Source organism: Pteropus medius, unplaced genomic scaffold (assembly GCF_902729225.1).
Source record: "Pteropus medius unplaced genomic scaffold, Ma_sr-lr_union100, whole genome shotgun sequence".
Classification (NCBI taxonomy): Eukaryota; Metazoa; Chordata; class Mammalia; order Chiroptera; family Pteropodidae; genus Pteropus; species Pteropus medius.
Window position 1 is genome coordinate 23090712 of NW_024354502.1, and position 6938 is coordinate 23097649.

The 6938-nt window shown below is 33.3% G+C and overlaps 1 pseudogene; it reads left to right on the forward strand.

Moving 5' to 3' along the window:
- The first annotated feature begins 5923 nt into the window (after positions 1–5923).
- LOC120595898 (uncharacterized) lies at positions 5924–6043 on the forward strand (annotated as a pseudogene).
- Positions 6044–6938: the final 895 nt, after the last annotated feature.

Consider the following 6938-nt stretch of genomic DNA (forward strand, 5'->3'; position numbering starts at 1 on the left):
AAGATGTTAATAACCTGGGAAACTGCAGTGGGGCAAGGGAGGGAGCATATGGGTACTCCATACATAAAAATGCCCTAGAAAATGTAAATTTTTTTTTTTCAAAGAATTGTATTAATGCAGTCTGTGGCGTTAAGTGAAAGGTTTCCCCTTTCAGATAAAAAGTGTTGCTCATGGTTAACTAGTATCTCCTAAAAATATAAAAACTTGGGAAAATCAGCAACTGACAAACACCTCCCCCTGCCCTGCAAAACAATGTGCTTAGAAAAATGTTGACAAGTGATGAAATTTATCTAGGATAACAACTGAACTTAAGTTACCCATCAAAACTCGTTTATTATTAACTATTTCATACTTCTCTAAGAAGTTATATAAAGTATATACATGGTTTAGAGAATAATAAAATTGACACCTACAAATCTGCTTAAGAAAGGAACATCACCAATACTTTCAAAGTCCAACAAGCCATTCTCCGTCCCATTATCCTCACTTTCCACAAAGGTAACCGCAGTCCGAAATTTTGTGTTAATCGTTCTTGCTTTTCTTTATAGTTTTGCCACATAGAAGTTATGCATACAAATGACCGTTTAGTTTTGCCTGATTTCAAATTTTATATTAATAAAACCATACTGAATATATTTGTCTGATTTGTTTTTCTTTTACTTGGTATTATGGTTTAAATTTTTTTTAACATTTTTTAAAATACTGAGTAATATAAAAGAATGTTGACTACCCACATTTCTGTCACACAGTTTGAGAAAAAAAAAAACATTGTTATTGCTGTGGCAGACCAGATGTGATGCTCCAATCTTTCCCTATCCCTCCTGTCTCGGAGAAAACTAATATCCCAATTTTCCTTTTATCATTTCTTCTTTTTTCTTCTATCATATGTTTGAATCATTAAAATATTGTTTACAGGTTTCTGAACTAAAACAAAAATGAAATATTTACATTGTTTTGTGTTTTTAAAGGAGCATCTTTTAACATTTCACCATTGAATATAATGCTATAGGTTTTCATATATTCCTTTTATTAGACCAAGAAAGTTTCCTTCTAGCCTTACTTTGCTAAAAGTTCTTCTTTCTTTTTTTCCTTTCTCCCTCCCTCCCACAAATATTTAATAAATCAGATATTGTCACAAATACCGTGATTCTGCAATAAGCAGCCCAAAATTCTTGCCCTCAGGGAATTTAACTTCTAGTGAACAGACAATAAACAAAGCAAGTAAATTATATATTAGGTAAACTCATAGTGGCAGGAAATAGATTAAGGGTAATAAGGAGGTTGGAGATTTTCTTAACTGGTACAGAGTTTCTGTTGGGAGTGATGAAAAGAGTTTTGGAAATAATGGTGATGGCTGCACAGCATTGTGAATGTATTTAATGCCACTAAATTGTACACTTAACAATAGTTAAAACGGTAAATTTTTTTGTGTATATTTTACCATAATTTTTTTAAAATTTTTAAAAAGATGAAAAATTATGTTAGATTGTAAACAGCCATGAGGAAAAGCAAAAGAAGGGGAGTTGGCAAGTACTGGGGATTACAAATTTTAAAGTCAGTGAGAAGCTACTGGGTATTTACCCCAAAGACTTGAAAACCCATATCCAAAAAGATATTTACACACTGATGTTCATAGCGGCACTATTCACAGTGGCCAGGACATGGAAGCAACTGAAGTGTCCTACGATAGATGATTGGCTAAAGAAGCTGTGGTACATATATACGATGGAATACTACTCAGCCATAAGAAGAGAAAATACTGCCATTTGTGACAACACGGATGGACCTCAAGATTTTCATGCTAAGCGACATAAGCCAGACAGAAAAAATTGAAAATCACATGATATCACTTATATGTAGGATATAAACCTAAAAGCAACAAATGAGGAGGACAAATAGAGACTCATGGACATGGACTATAGACTAGTGATTACCAGAGAACTATAGAGTAGTGGTTAGTAGTGGGGTGCGGGGAGGAGAGGGGAGGTAGACGGGATAAAGAGGGTCAAATATAGGGAGGTAGGGGGAGGGTGAAGTAGGTAAAGGGGATAAATATATGGTAGCTGAAGAAAACTGGACTTTGGGTGGTAAACACAATAGAATATACAGATGTCAAATGATAACATACACCTGAAAATTATATAACCAATTTATATATGTTAACCAATGTTACCCCAATAAACTTAATAAAAAATAAAAATAAAAATAAAGTCAGTGAGTGAGAAGGGAAGGCCTCACTGAGGTGACATTAGAGTTCAAAATTAATTCAATTTTTTTTTGTATCTGAGATCACATGATTTTTCTCATTCAATTCGATAACATGGTAAAATACAACTCATTAATTTTTTTTATAATGCAGAACTGACTTTCATTCCTAGAATAAATTCAATTTGGTCAATATATGTGTTTATATATACATACACACATGTATATTTATAATGTATATGATTTATACACTCAAATTCAGAGTGATATATTTTATTTAGGATCTTTACATTTATGTTCATCTGTGAGACTGGCTTTTCTATAACAGTTTATCATTGTAAATATCCTTGAATGTTTGCTAGAGCTTACCTATAAAACTATTTGGGCTTGGTGTTTTTTTGCGGAAGAATTTTTAAACTACCAATTCAATTTCTTTCATGGTAACAGGAACATTCAGATTTTCTAGTTTTTTGTTCAGTTTTGGTCATTTACTAGCTTTTTGTTCAGTCTTGGTCATTGCAGAATTTGTGCACTTCATCTAAATTTTCACATTTATAGACTTTTTTAATGTCATATCTATATTCAAGTGCCCCTTTTTCATCTAATATGGTTTATTTGGTTTCTACTTTTTAAAATCAGTCTTGCCCAGAAGTTTATCAATTTTATTAATCTTTTTAAAGAACCACTTTTTGGCTTCGTTGATCCTTCCTATTATATCTTTGTTTTCTTTATCATTAATTTCTTTTATATTTATTTTCTCTAGCTCACTTATGATACCTTGTTCTATTTTTATTAAGATTCTTTTAGTTGTAAATGACAGAAACACAACCCAAACTAGTATAAGCAAGGGGAAAAAAAATTCATAGGCTCATGTAGCAAAGTCCAGAGTACAGCTGGCCTTAGGCATGCATGCTCCAGAAACCTCATTGCACCATCCTTCTCTCAGGGGAAGATGCTGCAGGCCCAGACATGCAGACAACCTGGGTACTAACCCCAGCAGAAAGACATCATTTCCTGATATCTATGGCAAGAGACTGTCAGAGAAGCCTCTGACTGGTCCAGCTCAGGTTAGGGGCCCAATCACTGTAGCCAGGAAAATTAGGTACTCTGTCCAGGCTGGGTCTAAAGCACAGAGTTATACATAGGTCATGACTTCAAATTCAAACCCTAGAATTAAAGAGCTGCAAATAAAATGCTGGTACTCAAGCTAGTTAACTTGTTAGTGGTTGGGTTGGGATTTTGAGTCATCTTTCCACACTGAAGAAGAATCACTAGACTTCGTTAAATGTGGAATGGAACGCATTGCATGTTAACCTTTCAAACATACAGAAATAGCTATCTTTTTGAAGATATATTGAGTATGTTACCATTAAATAAATAACAATGAGATGTCTAAAAAGAGTCACCCATATTTCCCGCTTTTGCCATATTCTTCACCTTTGACAGTGTGTAATTTAAAGAACACTTTTTTCTGAAAGACACATGAGTTAAAGGTAGTTATAAAACTACTATTTTTCTATAATAACATTCAGATAAAAATATACTGAGAAAACCTTTCAAACACTTTATTATTTCTAATAATATATTTATTCGATCAAAATTGTAAATATTAAACCAGCAGTACAAGATAATTTTATAAAAATGTTGGCCATATTTTCCCCTACAGCCAATGATAATCAGTTTTGAGGAAATTATTATGATTATACAAGAATAATGAACATTTGTCATCAACAAATATTTACAGCGCCAAGTTTGTACAAGGCTTTATAGGGAACTTTTCCTGTCCTCTAAAGAGCTTACAATCTTTTCTCTAACATATGGTCATCAATTAGAAAGTATTAAAAATATTTCCAAATAAAATATTTTATTTTTTCCCAAGATATCAAAAAATTATCATAAATTGTGGTCAGCTAAGGGTTAATATGCTTGGGCATAGTTGTTCTCTCTATAGTCTTAATATTTACTAATATAGCGAGTATTATTGGAACATTCTGTTTAACCTATTAACTCCAATAGATTCCAGTCAGGAAAATTCAGAAGTGCTATTCTCAGCAGTTCAATAGACAAAAGTTACAATAAGAGTTATGCTTTGGCTAATTCATTATTGCAACACTAAAAAATAATAATCCCTCATATGCATCAACATAATTTTGACTGATTGAATTATGTGTAATATTTAGATTTTTATCTTTTAAAATTTATATTTTCTGAAATGTCTACCATGAACATGTATTCATTTTATACTAAGAAAAAACTTACTATTTTAGTAATACTGGAATTCTTCTTTGCAATTATTGCCTAAATAATCATTGTGTCACAGTCAAGTACTTAGACAAAAGTAGTGTTATTTTTACCAAAAAGCTTTTTAACAAAACTCTGATGTCTAGAAAACTTGAAGCAAGTCCATATTGATCCACTAAATAACTATTAATTGAAATAAACTATTCAATTTTCCTTGTACTGAATTGCAATGAGTGTGATGATGGTTGGAAAAGTCACCTTTAGGTCTTGTGACTTTCTAGTGAAATTCTGGGGCTGAAACTCCTTCCCAACCCAAAGCTACTACTACAACAGTACAGCTGCCATGGAAAGCTTCCTCTCTTGTCACTGAATAATTTTTTAAAGTGTTTGCAATCAGGGTCACATATGTCAATTCAATATAACATGCATTACTTTTTAAATAAATGTATATGATAGTATGAATGATGTTTTGCTAGTTACTTTAATTTTATTAAGAAAAATTTGAGAATTATCTATATTCTACAAGAAAAGAAAAGAAAAAAAAAACAAGGCAGATTTCAAACCAAAATTACTATCCCTAACTGGGTTTTCAGAACTCTTTTTCTGGAAATGGTGAGGTTTGCTGAACTGTCCCCAGAAGCTGATAGGAATGTCATGTTTATGCACATTAGTAGCACACTGTTAAACTGAAAAGGTGATTTAGATTAATATGATATGGATTGGCCCTTCTTCTACCTTCAAAAGTTATTAAAGCCTAGTTTTGATGTCTGGAGAATTCTTTCATTAGGCACAGAAATAATGGTATTGTTGTTAAATTGCAGTATCTCAAATATTGTCCAAAAAATGTGCTGAGTGGTATTTCTGAAGTAAAGCTAAAGGCCTCTAACCTGACTCTATATGAATCAGTTATGCCAGGGAGTTCCCTTACTTGTGCTGATGGTAATAAAAAACTGAAAAGAGATTCCGCACTTGTCAGCTGCTCTCTGAAATTACATCAATTCTGTTTCTGCAATTAAAACCTTGGGATTATAACCAAATGGTTGTTAACTTTATAAGCTCTGCGGAGGAGAGGAGCTGAAAAAGTTTTAGATTAAATCACATCTTGTAAGTAAGTGCTTTCGACTTTTCCAACACAGCCACACCTTGCTACTTGGTGTAGGGAAAGAAAGAAGAGGACCATTCTCCTTTTACCTTACAAATGTGTACAGGAGACATGGATGGCTTTATGATGTTCACATTACTGGCATTTGTGAAGCAATTCAGAATGGAGTCATCAAGTTATCTTTATAAAAATGAAATGCTTGTAATGTTAGATGCTCTAGCAGGCTATTGCATTTTCCAAAAGACCACAGATGTAAACCCTACTAAGATTATTTCACCATGACCATCCAACACTCTTTGATTAGTTAAATGTGGAAAAAACATTCTTCTTTAAAAGCCAGTCTTAATTCAAGGTCGAGTGTGGAATAAAGCGTTTGTTAAGAGTGATGTGGACCCTGAACACGCCCGATCCAGTCTGATCTCGGAAGCTAAGCAGGCTTGGGCCTAGTTAGTACTTGGATGGGAGACCACCTAGGAAGACCAGGTGCTATAGGCATAAAAAAAAAAAAGGAAGGGTGATGTGGGTGTTTTGACTACTCAAAGGCTAATAGCTATGCTAGACGTTCTTACTCCAAAGTCTAAATGGAAAAAACAAGAAGGTCACAGGTTGACCACACGTTCCTATCCTGTGAGTGGGTACAGTGTACTTCTGGCCAAGAGTTTTGGAGTTTGGACTGAGAATTTCCTAGATCTGCAACTGGCACTCTCTACTGGTAAATGCAAATGCTCTCTCCCTACTGGGGATGCTCGCTTGGCAAATCATTTGTTCACCATTTCCCCACAGTTAGACATAAGTGGCTATATGGCACCCCAGGATTAAAATATCCAGTTCTGATAGTAGTTTTTCTATTAATTCATTATAAACAGCTCAAGCCTTATCTCCCACTTGTGCATTTTCATTCTGGGGCAAAACTGATGACCTCTTCTCAGAGTCAGGGACTTAGTGACAAAATGCACTTTGCTATACCATCAGTCTTAATCTAACATAGATTAAGATATATGAGTTTTACATGCACTTTTCACAATGCAAGGACTATATAAACTGTCATTTGTGGTTTAAAATGTGGACCTGTTAAAATATACTTATGTTTTAGCATATATATAGCCTGGCATATACATTACCTTCTTGTGGAAATATACACAAGAAACTTTATTATCTTTTTATAGAAGGACTAAAAGATATGGGAAGAATTTCACTGCCCATTTTATACCTTCTGTATTATTTGAGTTTTACTACAGACGCATTACTTTAATTTTGTTTTAAAAATTAACATTATTTAGATGGAATATTTCAATTTTGTAATATTCAGATATGACACAACATTTTAACTTTATAGGTGTTGAATAAAAAACAGTATTATCTAAAAGAAAGAGAAAAGTTTCTTAAAAGG